Here is a 14,461-nt window from a genome sequence, read left to right as displayed (position 1 = left end):
ATTTTAGCTAAATGGGAAATACATTGCAAATTCCTTCAAAAATAAGGCAAAACTATTTTTTTCTAAAAAAAATAAAGTCTACACTCATCTCTAGACATCTCCGAACCAAATGACGTAAAAAGTTTAAGATCTTTACGACGCTTCAAAGTGACCCCGGTTTACGGTACACTTAATAAATTGTAGTGGTGATATCAAATCTTCAAACATTTCCACTAGGTACTTATATAAAAAAAAATGTGTTTAATTTTAAATCATTGCATAATATCCATTCTAAATACTCCGAATCCAGAATCAAAGACTGACAAAATGTAATATTACATTCATAGCCTCCCACATGTAATTCAATTAATCGATTCGACAAAGCCACCGTTCCTAAAACCTACACAGCAACAGCGGCTGTAAAGTTTAATCCCACTCGCATCGGAATGGAAACATTCATTCAATAGATGAACCAGATTAACTGTATCTAAATGTTCCCACCAGAGATTGGGACCTATATTTGAGTTTCCACCTGCGGCATGGAGCCCGCTCCATCAGCCCTTTTGCAATCGATCACCCTCCAATTGGAGAGAGCACATCACGAAGCGCCCTTCTCCACCCTCCCCCCAAATGGCCCACATGGAAATCGAATGCATTATGCTTACCAAAGTCCGAATGTAATTGGATTTTCCAGCGATTTCTATGGAGGTGATGGTGCAGACGCGGTAGACAGGAGTGACGGTGGCTAGCACCGATGACGATCGTTCCCGCTGCTGCTGTCGGACGACTTGACTTGGCCGGATGATGATGGTGCGGTGCAGGTGAAAAAAATCACGCTAATGCGACCGTTTCCACCAGGTTAAATTAAAAATTCCTTCTTTTTCTATTCTGCCGTGCGCTACAAGCTCTGTGCTATACAGCTTTCCACAGCAGCAGCACTCAATGCCACGGCGCGTCTAGTAGCAAAAATATTTTGATTGAAACTGTGCTTTCCTCGGTTGAACGAAAGCCAATGCGCTATGCTACACTCACTCACTCTTCTCTTCTCGTTACAACTTCACGTTTCCGACTTTGCTGATTCTTCTTTCCAGTCGGTGGCTTTTTTCTTTTCTTTTTTTCTTTCCTGGCAACGGGTTGCTCCGGATCGTATGGTTGTATCTCTTAGTTTATTTACCTTTCCGCGATTAGTTATGCTATCATCTGTTTTTTTTTTTCGTTTTTTGCACAAAGCTCTTCGAATGGGTAACTGATGAGAATAACTTTTTTTCTGTACAATCTAGGGGTATTCGATTCTCTGCTCTATTTTCCCGCGGTGCTCCGTATTAGTTGTCTTCGTTCAGACGCGATCACGTCAGCTCATAAACGCTCGTTTTGCCTGTACACTCGAGCGGGCGGGCTTTGTTTCAAGCTTCTTATTATACACACACTACACAATGACGGTTATTATATTCGAAATACAGTGTCTGCTTTAGGGAGCTTTAAATATAACTGCAACTATTTAACTGCTTTTTCTCCTCTCGTGACTTCGGGTTGATTACGCTTTGGTTTGACTTGTTCTATGGTTCCCACACTTAAGGTATGTACACTGGATTCTTCTGCGGTGGCTTTCCAGTGGGTTTTCGTATTATGCGTAGCTATTCACTGACATTACTTGTTGATACACGATTCACGAGCGATTAGATTAGTATCAAATTCGTTCAACTCACATCTAATAAATTATTCTGTATTTACACTTCAATAGGTTCGTACGGCAGTTTGAATGAATTTGTAATTTGTTTGGTCTCTATACTGGAACACCCATTCCGACAATGACATAAACACCTTCAATATTCTAGTTACGCTTTGCGCAATACACTATGTGGACTGTGTGCTAGATAATTCTGCTTAACACGCCGATTTCGCCAAATAATGGCAGAGCTCTGCTGCTCAATGCAACAAAGTAGCAATAACAACTCAGTAGAATTAAACAGAACCTATTCCAACCGCTCACGCTATTTCCAAACTGCGGCTCGACGTGTTGATGATGCCGTTGCTGTTGTTGCTTCCTCACATTTGCGGCCAAGCCGGAACCGAGAAACTTGAAACTTAACTCAACGCCAAGGAAAAATCGATACAACACAATTAGCCGCCGATACGACTACGGTACGGCACGGCAGAAGCAACAAACGTAACAAAAATTGCACACGTATGTCAACCCCACACGAATACACCAACCTGGAGCTTGCTGATAGGTGGGCTGAGTTTTTCCACGCTCGTTTTTCTCACTTATCAAACGGAAAGAAAAACCGAACCGTTATCAAAACCAACACAAAAAGTGCTAAAACCTTGCAACGATCCTTAACGGACTCTGGCGACGGACGTGGATCGTGCCGAATGGAACTTTTCTCACACTTTCAGGAAACTTCAGTACAACTTTTCCCTCACAAACTCTAGATTAAATACCGATATAAAAGGCTGTTTTCATTCAATGCGATTTTCCCGACTGCTAACAGTAGACTGAAGACCTGACGAGTTTCCAGCTGTGTACACACGGCGGCGACCGCTGGCTGTCTCCTCGTGCGCGATCTTTCGTAGCGTGAGAGGCAGTTGACTACGCGAGAGAACTTTGCGCGCGCGGAGCAGCGGAGAAAACCCGGTGTGAAAATCCTACTTAGTTTATATCGATGGAGTTCATTTCACGTGCTCTTGACTCCCCTCGCCGGCGGAGAATATGAGAGAACAACGGAACATTCAACGAGAGCAAACGAAACGAACTTGCACATACACTGCTCCACGACGGCTCGGCTAGTTGTAGCAGGTTCCGTTCCACTGACCAGAATGTGTATTGCAAACGAGTGGGTTCATTTTGGAGCCGAACCAGTCAGCCGCCCGCCCCTACAGACAACCATCACATCACATCGCTTCGCAATTATACACGCAGTTGGTGGGTGGTTGCAGTGGGTATGGTAGGAACTGGGTTGTGGTGTTCAATTGGAAGATGCTTAGATGGAAATTTACTGCTGCGAAAACACATTTAGAATCGATCACGTGCGTTCTGCTGAGTAGATTTCTCAGCTGGAAAATAGGTATGCTATCGACACCGATTGCGGCAAATTTACTTGTGTTTATCCGTCCAGTAGTGTGGAGTATTCAAAGTTTGAATATTTGAATATTTAAACATAATTTCAATTCATTTTAATGGGCCAATGTTAATTCAATGGGCCAATATAGCCATAGCTGTAAAGGCGTGGGTATTCAGCATGACCATGCTGAGGGTGATAGGATCGATTCCAGGTCGGTCCAGGAACTTTTCGTTATGAAAATTTATTTGTGGAGTCCCCGATGAATCTCATATATAACTGAGATAACACACACTAAACCTTGATTATACGGCCTACTAAACTGCACCCATCATCAGATTTTTCATGGATCAATCTCTACTTCAATACTCTAGTATTGTAACCATACTTAAAATTTTCGATCTGATGATGGCTAAAGTTGTGAGTTTTAGTGAGTTTGACATAGTTTTCTTTAGAATTTAAATTAACAACCCCTTTATAAAAACTCCAAGTATTCCTTTCGAAATTGTTCCATGGACTCCTTTAGAAAATCCTTCAGGAATTGGCTTCTTTAGTGGTATTGAGATAACTCCATATTCTGAATCTGCATGCCAAACTGAGCTAAAATCCAAATTTTCATCAATTTTGGTGCCCGGGAACCTACTTAAAAATCAATTTGAAATTTGTATGGGAGCGATTTGTCGAATCACCCGTCGTCGCATTTTGTACTGAGCGGAGCTGTCTAGTAGTTGCCCAGCTGTCAAAAGGTGATTTCAAAAAATCTCTTTGAAATTGATTTTAGATACCAATGTAGTTACATCTGCTGAACGTATTTTTGATAATAACAAAAACAACAATACTCTTGTCCCTATACGAATCGTGTTTTGTGATAAGAAATCAAAAGAGAAAGTGCTTGATAGAAAAAAGCAGTTCGGGAAGTTGTTGTCAACAGCGATCGATGAAAAATTTGTTGTCAATGGGAGGGCATTGAACGTAACCCTCAGAGATGAGTTGTCTCCTTTGTCCCTTGAATTGCTGAAAGAGCTAAGAGAGTCGCAGGAACTCTTGAATATAAAATTCGTTTGGACTGGTAGGGGTGGTGTTGTATTGGTTAAAAAGGCTGATGATAGTAAACCAGAGCTAGTTAAAACAAGAGATGATCTTAGTCGAATTATGTGTCGCTTTTCGCAAGATTCGAACTTCACTGGCCATTTCCCATCGCCAAAACGTAACAAATTCGTGCTTTAAATTGAATGTCGCTGAACTGATCGTATAATTGAGTTAATTGTCTAGTTATTAAAATGGATTCTATACCAAATATGATTATAAATAAATATTTTGAAAATTTGGATAATTTTAATAAAAAATGTGAAAATTTTGGCTCTAATTGTATGAATGTAGTTCAGTGGAACGTAAGAGGAGTTAATGATTTTGAGAAATTCGATGAAGTGATTTATTTTGTAAATGAGTGTAAATTAGACATTGATGTTATTGTTGTCGGTGAAACATGGCTTAAAAAAAGATAATTGTTGTATTTATAATATTCCTGGTTATCGTGCGTTCTTTTCATGTCGTGAAAATTCGTCTGGTGGTTTAGCTGTATTTGTAAGGAACTCTTTGGAATCTAAAATAATAGAAAATAAATCAATAGATGGCTTGCACTATGTGCGTTTAGAAATTAAATTATGTGGAAACTTGTTTAATTTTGTTGGTGTTTATCGGCCACCGTCTTTTGATTATAACACATTTCAAGACATTTTAGAAAGTTGGCTAACATTTGCTACCCCGTCTAAGCCGTTTATTGTAGTTGGTGACATAAATGTACCAATTAATATGCAAAATAACAATGTAGTTACAAAGTACAAGAATTTATTGGAATCTTATGGCTATGTATGCACAAACACAATCCCAACTCGCCCAATAAGCAACAATATATTAGACCATTGTATTTGTCCAATCGACCTTGCATCACAGCTTCAGAATTATACAATTTTCAATGAAATTAGCGACCATATTCCAGTGATATCATCTCTCGCATTGAGTAATGGTAGAAAGCATCAAGAATTGAGAACTAGTGTTGTTGATCACGTAAAACTGCAAAATGAGTTCTCATTGTACTTAAATAACTTTCAGATTACTGACGATGTAGATGCTGTCCTTAAGGCTCTTATTGCAAAGTACAATTCTTTGGTGAGTGAATGTACAAGAACTTTCTCTAAAACTATTAATGTTAAAGAAGACCATTGTCCATGGATGACGTTTAATCTCTGGTGATTGATTCAAATTAAGAACAACTACCTTGAGAGACACAAAAGAAATCCTGGTGATTTACATGTTATTGAAATGTTGGCTCACGTTTCAAAAAAAGTTAAAACCACTAAAATACAATGTAAAAAACAGTATTATGAAAACATATTGAAAAGTTCAAGCCACTCTAATGTGTGGAAGAGCCTGAACCGAATATTTGGCCGCACTAAAACAGAGGAACGAATTAAATTGCGAATAGATGGACATGTCTTGGATTCAGGCCACGATGTTGCAGAAGTTTTTAACAGTTTTTTCTCTACTATCGGAAATAATTTGGCTAATAAACTCCCAAATAGTAACTTCGACTTTTTAAATCCCGTAAAACAAGTCAGCAACTCGATATTTTTGAGGCCAACCAGTGCAAATGCAGTTTGTATCTTGATAAATGAACTTGACAGTTACAAAAGCAGAGGGCACGATAATATTCCAGCTGATCTACTAAAAGCTAACATGGCTCCATTTTCTGAAATAATCACGAAACTTTTTAATATAATTATAACAACTGGATCTTATCCCGATGTTTTGAAAATTGCCAAGATCACGCCGGTATTTAAATCTGGAGACACACTCGATCCTTCTAATTATCGGCCAATTTCAACTCTGTCGGCCCTGAATAAAATACTTGAGAAGCTTCTAACTTGTCGGCTTGTAAACTTTTTGTGTGCTAACAATGTTATGTATAAATATCAATACGGATTTCGGGAAGGCTGTGGAACAACAACTGCAATTATAGAACTTTTTGATGAACTGGCTCGTGAAATTGATCGCAAAAAGATTGTTGGAGGTCTTTTTATAGACCTCAAGAAAGCTTTTGATACCCTAAATCATGAAATCCTTTTGAAAAAGCTTGAGACGTATGGGATCAGAGGGGTTGCTAATGATTTGATTAGAAGTTATCTATCTAATCGTAAACAATATGTTACCATAAATGGTGCCCGTAGTAGCTTGCGAATGACGGACATTGGTGTTCCCCAAGGAAGTAACATTGGTCCCCTGCTTTTCCTACTATATATAAACGACTTGGGTAACTTGAGGCTTCATGGGATACCAAGACTTTTTGCAGACGATACTGCTTTGTTTTACCCCCAATACAGTATTCACTCGGTTGTTAGAAACATAGAATCAGATCTAGAATGTCTTATAAAATACTTTAACGGAAATCGGCTGTCTATTAACCTTACAAAGACAAAATATATGATTTTCCGTTCATTGCGTAAATTGATACCACACCACCCTGATCCATGCATCAATAATGTTCACGTTGAAAAAGTTTCATCTTTCAAATATTTGGGATTACACTTAGATTCTTTTCTTTCTTGGGATACTCACATAAAACAAGTTTCTAAAAAAGTTTCAACATTGTGTGGTTTAATGAAAAGAGTTCGGTCCTTCGTGCATAAAGAAGCATTACTGAAATTTTACTATGCTTGCATACATTCTATCTTACAGTATCTAATCATAGTATGGGGCCACGCTGCTAAATCAAAAATTAAAAAAAATCAAGTGCTACAGAATAGATGTATAAAAGTTATTATCAATTTACCCCCCTTATTTCCGACAAACACGCTTTACACTAATTTGGGTCATAAAATTATTCCAATTCTTGGTTTACGTGATTCTCAAACAATTATGTTTGTTCACAATATTTTGAATAATCGTAACTTTCATCACAACATCGCATTTCCAAACAAAGCTAATCTTCGTACCACAAGACATGCACATGAACTTTTGAGAAACAGAGCGAACACGAACTTGGGTCTAGTCTGTATCTCAAACTATGGTCCTTTAAAGTTTAATTCACTTCCTATCAGTATAAAAGGTATTACAAGTACAAGTCTCTTCAAAAGTAAGCTGAAGCAACATTTACTACGGAATGTAACCGAATACATCGTTTAGAGTGTCAACCATTTCTTTTCATAAATGCGTGGATTTTTTCTGGCTCCTGCTAGTTTTTTGCCTGCGTTTTTGTAGTTATAACATTAGAGTTCATGTAAAAAGCCACAACCATTATCACATTGTTTATAGTTTAGTATAGTTTATTAGTTCGTTTTTTTATTAATTTAGTTTAATCTGTGAATCCCTTCAAAGGAACAAAGTTCCACTGGGAATTCACACTATTTGTTTTTGTTGTTTAATATCTCCGCGTTTATTTTGTATATTATTTTAATAAGTGTCCATTACCAGAGGGCTCTCTGTGTGAGCTCTTTGGTGTGGGAGTGAGCGGAGGGTACACTTAAAAAAAAAAAATTCTAAAAATCTGAAAAAAATCATAGCGGCTCAGAAAAAAAGGTGCTCTTTCGTTTAAAAATAAAAAATCATTAAACTTTTCTTAATTTAAAAACCCAATTTACTTTACTTTCAGTCTTGAGCATCCATGGTGATGCAGAGTGCCAAATTAAAAGATCTCTATCTTGGGCGATTGCCAGCCATCGCCTTGGCCTTTGGACAGATCAAATTTCTGCCGACTTTCTTGATTTCGTTGATGAGGCTGCGCCACCAATAGCCTCTAGGTCTATCTCTGCTGCGATGTCCTGCTGGGTTTAGGTTAGAACTTCCTTTCCCTTGATTGATTCCCTTATTTCCCAGCAACTCCAGCAAGGACCCGGATGGAATCGAACAAGACGCCGTTGTGCATTACTCCGCATGAAAATGCCCTGTACTGTGCTTCAATAAGGCTGATGATTTTCTCAGGGACACCCTTGTGCTTCCACACGTTTACGTGATTGAGACGGTCGAAAGCTTTTTCGCCTTAAAGCCAGCCTTTCAGGGAATCTTCAACCAATTATATTTGAAAGTTCGTTTAGAAAATCTCATATGGCAAGGAATGAATCCGCCTCGGGCTGCAAATCTCTTCAAGAATGACACGTCGTTTTTCATGGATTGTTTCAGAAATTTCTCAAGAATTTTCCTTCGAGATTTTCTATTAGAAAATCTCCCAGAAAATTCTCCAAGAACTTCTCTGGAAAAGCATCCATTGCATTCCTCAAAAATCCCTCAATAGATTCTTTCAGACATCCGTACGAGAATTCTTTCAGGAAATTATCCATAGATTCCTTCAGCAAATCGAAAGTTCAGAATTCCTTCAGAAATTCTTGCAAAAATTCTTTCATAACCCAAGTAACACAATTGTCAAAGAAGAATCACGGCGGCGCAGGTTTTTGTTGCGCAGAAGTCATTGTGACTTAATTACTTCTAGCTAGTAAGCGTTTATTTGTTAGAAGTAAGTCACAGTGACAGATTACTCTGAATGATTTAGCGGTTAACGACGGTTAGCAACAGATAAATACGGATTTTTTCGATTAGCAAAGATATTTCAAAGAATATTTCAAGGAGATTATTTAGAAATATTTCTTAGGAATGTTTTTTTTATATACTTTAACAAACATTTTCATTTTTTTTCTAGGAATACTTAACATGCATATCTAGGCGTTTCTCCAGGTATTCCTCCAAGAATACGTCCACAGTTCTCTCCAGGAATATAAAATAACAAGAGAAATAGTTATGGCGATTTCATTTATTTTATGATTTTTTAGTAAATTGGTCGATTTTTAATATGTATTCCATTACTTTTTCAATTCATTGCCGGCTAGGTTGTTACTTTCCTTCAAAACATATTAATGTTCAAGTCAATTAGAGGGAATTTAATTGAACTATAGTAGTCATCATGCATTTTGAAACGATGTAGTACACACCTAGAAAATATCATGTAATTTTAAGTATCCTGAACCTGACATATACGAGCATCTTCAAAAACACAAATTTAGAGGTTATAACATGTAAATTTACGTCTATCAAGATACCCCAAAATTAAACTTATTTTTTCTTAGCGTCTAGCAATCGCTAGAACCGATTTGACAGATAAAACATAGAAAAGTAAAATATTGTCATGCATGGGATTCGAACTCCGGATCTGCTGATCGTGTGCCACATCTCTTACCTCTCGGCTATTTCACCGAGTTGGAAGGTGGCTGATGAACGTGATACTGATTCTACGTTTCTGGTGAAACGGATTTGTTAACCAACCAGCACTTACATGATGCGCGTAAAATTGAGTCCAATTTGTGATTCAGTCTTGAAAACATTTACGTTTTGCCTTTCTCGTACACTAAGTGTACTGGAAAGGCTATATGTTCACTCCAAAAATGACTTTTTGATAGAAGGCCCGGAGGGTCGAGTCACATATACCAATCAACTCAGCTCGACGGATTGAGGTGATGTCTGTGTGTGTGTATGTGTGTGTGTATGTGTGTGTGTATGTATGTGTGTATGTGTACAAAAAAATTCACATCACTTTTTGGCAGTAAACCTCAACCGATTTTAATGACCGGCGGTTCATTCGACGCGGAATCTGGTCCCATTGTTTCCTATTGAGAATGGTTCGGATCGGTCCAGCCGTTCCGGAGTTATGACCATTTACGTGTTCCGGACCAGTACCCTAGGAAGGGGCCATACATAAAAATGTAACAAACACATACATGCGACACATCAAACTGCGGCATTTTGGATAACCTGATGAACAGTCAGCAAGAAAACAGTCTCAGACCATATCTGAACCGGTAGTGTTCCGGAACCGGTTCCGGCAGTCCCGCCGGAAGTGGCCAAATATAAAAGTGAACCAAATCCATGCATGCGATACATCAAATTGCGACATTTTGGATAACCTGATGAACAGTCAGCAAGAAAACAGTCTCAGACCATATCTGAACCGGTAGTGTTCCGGAACCGGTTCCGGGAGTCCCGCCGGAAGTGGCCAAATATAGAAGTGAACCAAATCCATGCATGCGACACATAAAATTGCGGCATTTTGGATAACCTGAAGAACAGTCAGCAAGAAGACAGTCTCAGACCATATATGAACCGGTAGTGTTCCGGTACCGGTTCCGGGAGTCCCGCAGGAAGTGGCCAAATATAAAAGCGAACCAAATCCATGCATGCGATATATCAATGCGCGACTTTTTTGATAACCCAATGAAAGGTTGGCATAAAAAAGACTCAGACCATATCTGAAACGGCAGTGTATCGGAACCGGTTCCGGATGTCCCGCTGGAAGTGGTCATATATAAAAATGATCCAAACTCATGCATGCGGCACATCAAACTACGGCATTTTCGATAACCTGATGAGCAGTTAGCAAGAAAACAGTCTCAGACCTTATATGAACCGGTAGTGTTTCAGAACCGGTTCCAGGTGTTCCGCCGGAAGTGGCCGTATATAAAAGTTGACGAAACTCTTGCATGCGGCAAATCAAATCACGGCTTTTTCGACAACTTGATGACCGGTTATTGAGGAAGTAGGCTAAGACCACATTATGGACTGTCAGTAGTGCCGAAACTAGTTCCCTCCGAAAGCGGCTAAATATAAAATTGAACCAAACCCACGGCTTTTTTGATAACCTAATAAACTTAAGCAAGCAAATAGACTATATAAGAGACTATCGGTAGTGTTTCGCAACCGGCTCCGGGCCGGAAGTGACACCAAACCCATGCATGCGATACCTCAAATCACGGCTTTTTAGGTAACATGATGAACAGTTGCAAGAAAATAGACGCAAGCCCTATCAGTGTGTTACGGAACTGATTACGGGTGTCCCGCCAGAAATGATCGAATGTAAAAGAGAACCAATACATGCGACATATCGATGACTTATTCAGTAACAAGATAAATGGTTAACCAACAAATAATCTCAGACCATATTTGAGAGAACCGGTAGTGTTCCAGAACTGGTGACAAGATGAGTAACGCGTCGGAAGTGGTAAAATATAGAAAGGAACTAATCCATAACGGCGTTTTTGATAATCTGATGAACGGTCAACAAGAAAATAGTCCCAGGCCACAGTAGTTCGGAATCGGTTGCGGGTATGATTTGATGGAAGTGAACCAAAACCATGCATGCGATACATAAAATCGCGGCATTTTCAAAAATTTGCCGAACGGTTAGCAAGAAAATAGTCTCAAATCACATCATTTTCCGGCTTTTCAGGTCGCGTGATGAACAGTTGACAAAAACATAGTCTAAGACCATATTTGAGACAACCGGAATCAGTTCCAGGTGTCCCGCCGGAAGTAGTCAAACGTAAAACTTAACCAAACCCATGCAAGCTGCACATCAAATAGCGGAATTATAAGGGTTAACAAAATAAATGTCAAAGCGATAAATGAAATTGTGGTTTTGTCGGCTGTCCGAGTCCGTATGAAGTTGATCATCAATATTAACTTCTTTTCTCGATCAGCCTAGATAGCTGTGTAGTGTCGGTAGCGATTGTCTCAATTGGCTAAGAATAACACTACGGGCCGCCTGTTCCGGTGGTAAGAATCCACCAACAGGTGACCCCTAATTCATGGTGTGATGCGGCTTTATGCTTACCGTGCCTAGGAATGAATGGCTAGGGGGGTCTAATAAAAACCTAACCGCTAACGGAGCCTGTGGAGTATCAGGGCGCCCTCCACAGTATGTAGCCCTTACTGCGCTAACCGGAGCAATGGTGCAGTGGACCTTGTGTTTCTCCGAGACAATCAGCTGCCCTTCTTTAGTCTCACTTGAGGCTAAATAAGGGCGGGATTATGAAGATGTTGTTAATTAGTTTAAATTTTCACCTATATGGTTTCGCATTATGCGATTTACACAGTGTATTCTGTGTATCCTCGCCTTTGGCGTTTTCCAATCGATACCGATTTGGTTTTATTGTTGCTATTCTTTGTTGTGCTGCTGTTGCGAAGAGTTTAATCTTACCTAGTTTGGGTAGTGGCTACGGTTAGGATAGCTCAGATCAATCTTCAGCATAAAAGAACAGCAACGATCAATCTTTGCAGACTTATGCAAAATGGTACAGCCCAAGTGGCCTTGGTACAAGAACCTTACTTTCGTAAGGGAAATTTCTATCTAGGAAACCTTGTGAACCCGGTGTTTGCCACTTTCAGTAAACATGAAATGGCAAACTCGCGTGTCATGCCTCGAGCCTGTGTGCTTGTCAACAACGCAATAGTTGCTACACTCATCTCTGAACTAACCACCAGAGATGTATGTGCTATCACAATTGATGTATCTGTTGGAAACCTCAACAGGAAATACGTCTATTGTTCTGTGTATTTACCACATGATGAACCATCCCCTACGGATGCTTTCAAACAAGTCATCGCATACTGCACTTCAAAAGGCCTTCCGCTAATTGTTGGCAGTGATGCTAATGCTCACCATATCATCTGGGGCAGCTCAGACATTAACTTGAGAGGCTCCAGTTTGATGGAGTACTTAAGTAGTACAGATCTTGCATTACTTAACATAGGCAACCGCCCAACCTTCATGGTATCTGCTAGAGAGGAAGTGTTAGATATAACGCTTTGCTCTAGCAGAATTAGTCACGAGCTGACCAATTGGCATGTGTCAGATGAAGAATCTTTATCTGACCATCGCTATATCTTTTTTGAACATTTAAATGTTACTTCGCAAACATTGCGTTTCAGGAATCCTTGGTCAACAAACTGGGATCCTTTTACTGATTTGGTTGCAGCCAAATTTCATGGATATTCACCATCCATTGACACTCCAAGTGATTTAGATGATGCCATTGATACTACAACGACCTTCATCATGGAAGCTTTTGAAGAAGCATGCCCTCTACGGTCTGTGAAGATCACAAGAGGAACCCCTTGGTGGAACTCTGATCTGGCGAAACTCAGGAAACAATGTAGAAAGAGTTGGAACAGACGACGTTCGGCTGGTTCGGAGGCTTTCAGGTCGGCTCGCAAGGCCTACAGGAAAGCTCTCCGGTCTGCTGAACGATCCGGCTGGAAAAACCTTTGTACAAATGTTTCCAGCTTGAGTGAAGTCAGTCGGTTAAACAAAATCCTTGCGAAATCTAAGGATTTCCGGGTGAACGAACTTCGTTTGCCAAATGGCGATCTGACTTCCTCTGATGAGGAAGTTCTGGAATGCTTATTCAGCACACACTTCCCTGGATGTGTGGATATTACATCTTCGGATGATCCTGATGTCTTTTCTTGTAGTTATGATTCTTTAGCTTCGGCTCGGAGTATTGTAACTATAGAATCGATTGAGTGGGCTCTTAATAGCTTTGCTCCTTTCAAATCTCCTGGGGCAGATGGGATTTATCCTATTTTGCTTCAGAAGGGATTTGATTATTTCAAACATGTTTTGAAAAAACTACTTGTTTGCAGTTTTGCTACAGGGTATATTCCCAAATCCTGGAGGGATATTACTGTAAAGTTTATTCCGAAAGTGGGTCGTGCGTCGTATGAAGAAGCAAAGAGTTTCAGACCTATCAGTTTGACCTCTTTTCTTCTGAAATGCTTAGAACGCATTGTGGATCATCAGATCCGTGATGTTCATCTGGCCAACGTGCCTCTTCATGTGAACCAACATGCCTACCAATCTGGTAAGTCCACTGTGACTCTTTTACACAAGGTTGTTTACGATATCGAGAAAGCATTCGCTCAAAAGCAATCTTGTTTGGGTGTTTTCTTAGATATCGAGGGTGCCTTTGACAACGTGCCTTTCGATGCCATATTGGAAGCCGCACGGAGTCATGGTATATCTCCAATGATTTCCAATTGGATTCACCAAATGCTCAAAAACCGATATCTCTGCTCGACATTGCGTCTAGCAGGGATTAGGAAATTGAGTGTTTGTGGATGCCCCCAAGGGGGAGTCTTATCACCGCTTTTGTGGAATCTCGTAGCAGATACGCTATTGAGGCAACTCAATAATAGCGGTTTTCCTACTTATGGTTTTGCCGACGACTACCTAACATTGTTAGTTGGTATGTGCATCAGCACCCTTTTCGACCTGATGCAAAACGCCCTTCAGGTAGTTGAGGGTTGGTGTCGCCAATATGGCCTTTCGGTTAATCCGAGTAAAACATCTATTGTTCTTTTCACGGAAAGGCGAAACCGTAATGGCGTTCGATCTTTGCGTCTCTTTGATTCTGAAATCGATGTGACTGAACAGGTAAAGTACGTTGGAGTCATTATTGATTCCAAGCTTTCCTGGACACCTCACATTGAGTTCAGAATCAAGAAAGCTTGTATGGCCTTCGGGCAATGCCGGCGTACTTTTGGTACAACTTGGGGTCTAAAACCCAAGTATATCAAATGGATTTACACAACTGTGGTTCGGCCAA

The 14,461-nt window shown here is 39.9% G+C and overlaps 1 protein-coding gene across 5 annotated transcripts in view; it reads right to left on the bottom strand.

Annotated features, from left to right (window-relative positions):
* The window catches only part of LOC109403728 (protein couch potato), a 555,872-nt gene that overhangs the window by 516,876 nt on the left and 24,535 nt on the right, over positions 1 to 14,461 (bottom strand). For 4 of the 5 annotated variants that reach the window (XR_002128503.3, XR_002128505.3, XM_019676592.3 and 1 more), the window contains exon 1: positions 645 to 799. The exons of the other annotated variant lie outside the window; for it this stretch is intronic. The gene's annotated coding sequence lies outside the window, so the exon portion shown is untranslated. Of the gene's footprint in view, positions 1 to 644; positions 800 to 14,461 lie in introns of those variants that run through there. 5 annotated transcript variants of the gene reach the window in all.

The sequence above is a fragment of the Aedes albopictus genome, chromosome 3 (assembly GCF_035046485.1).
Source record: "Aedes albopictus strain Foshan chromosome 3, AalbF5, whole genome shotgun sequence".
NCBI classification, from domain to species: domain Eukaryota; kingdom Metazoa; phylum Arthropoda; class Insecta; order Diptera; family Culicidae; genus Aedes; species Aedes albopictus.
Note: the sequence above shows the minus strand (reverse complement) of the source record. Positions and strands in the feature narration are given on the sequence as shown.